Consider the following 1,603-nt stretch of genomic DNA (forward strand, 5'->3'; position numbering starts at 1 on the left):
CGCCGGGTCTCGTCCCGCGCGAGCGGGGCGGCCCGAGCCCCGTCGGTCCTCCCGGGCGCAGCGCCGGGCTATTGAGGGAGACCTCGGTCCCCGGGAAGGAAGACGGAGGCGGTAGCGGCGGGTGTCGGGCGCGCCCCCGCGGGCGGACGCTGCCCCGAGGGTGGCAGCGGGGCAGGCACCCCCGCGGGGCCTTGCGGGTCGTTTCCCTCAAGCTCAGGGCCAGGTACCTAGCGCCCGCGCCTCCGCGGCCCTCCCTCGGCGAGCTCCGGGGGTCGAAGGCCGCGGAGCCGGGCGGAGGTTTAAAGACTCGGGCGGCTCGACGCGACCCGACGGGGGCGGCCGGGCGGCGGCGGCGCGTGCCTCGACGCGCGCGGCGTGGGGGGTGTGGGGCGCCCACGGGAGCTTCTCTCGGAAGGCGCCCTCCACCGCGCCGCGGGCCGGCGAGGCGGCCGCCGCCGCTCCGCGCTCGTTCCCCGAGGGCGTCCGTGCCGCGCCGGGGAGGGGCGTGACCGCTGCCCCCCCTCTCCGCGGTCCGGCTTTTTTTCCGTCGGCGAGACCGCGGTGTGCCGGCCGGCCGCGGCCGGCCGCCTGCTCGTCCTCTCGAAGGGGCGACCCTTCGCTCCCTGCCCCGGCGAGCGCGCGCTGGCTCTCGCTCGGTGGTCTCCGGTCGCCGCCCCCCCGCCGCTGGCGGCGCCCCGGCCGAGCGGCGGCGGCACCGCTCTCGTCTTTGGTCGGTCGGCCGGAGGGCGCGCGCCGCTGTCGGGCGGCCGCCCGTCCGCGGGCCCCGCCCGCCCCCTTTTCTCCGCCGCCCTTTCCCCCCCCGCCCGCGCCGCGGGCGGGTGGCCGCGCGCGGCCGGGGTCGTCCCTCCTCCGTTCTCCGCGCGGAAGCGGGGAGAGCGGGAGCCGTCCCCGAGCTTAGCGCCGTCCGCCTTTTTGCCCCGGTCGCGTGGCTGGAAAAAAGGGGGAGGGGAGGGGTCGAGCGAGAAGCGGGCGGCGGCGGTCCGAGGCGGGCGCGCCGTCCGCCCAGGCTTTTTTTGCTGCTGGGGCGGCGCGTGCCATCCGGCGTCAGGCCGCGGGCGGTTGGTCGCCGCGAGCTTCGGGCTTCCGCGGGTGGTTGGCCGCCTGCCTCCGCGGGGGGGTTAGGCGGCCGGAGGGCCGCCGAGGGTTGCCGGCGTCGCTGCGAGCCGGAGGAAGGGGCGAAGCCGGCCGCCGTGAAAAAAAGGGAGGCGAGAAAAGCGGGCAAGGCCGGTGCCGCGGCCGGGCGCGCGCCCCGCGTCCTCCGCGCGGAGGGCCGGGCCGAGCCCGAGCGCCTGGGCCGCCTCCGAAGCGAGCGACGGGCGTCTTTCCCCGCGCAGGTCGGTGGGTTTTCGGGAGCGCGTGCTCCGCGCCGTCGCTCGCCGTTGGGAATCCTTTGATTTTTTCCCGGTCCTGTCCCTTGTTTTGGGCGTTGCTCGTCCGGTCGTCCGAGGCGCGAGGCCCGTCCGTCGCGCCGCTTTCGCCGCTCCTGGCGTGCGTTGGTGGGGGCGGCGGGCGGGCCGTCGCTCGGCAAAGAAGGGGGGGGCTCCGCTGCGGAGCGCTGCCGGCCACGACCGCCCCGCGTTGC

The sequence above is a fragment of the Gallinula chloropus genome, assembly GCF_964237585.1.
Source record: "Gallinula chloropus genome assembly, chromosome: 33".
Classification (NCBI taxonomy): domain Eukaryota; kingdom Metazoa; phylum Chordata; class Aves; order Gruiformes; family Rallidae; genus Gallinula; species Gallinula chloropus.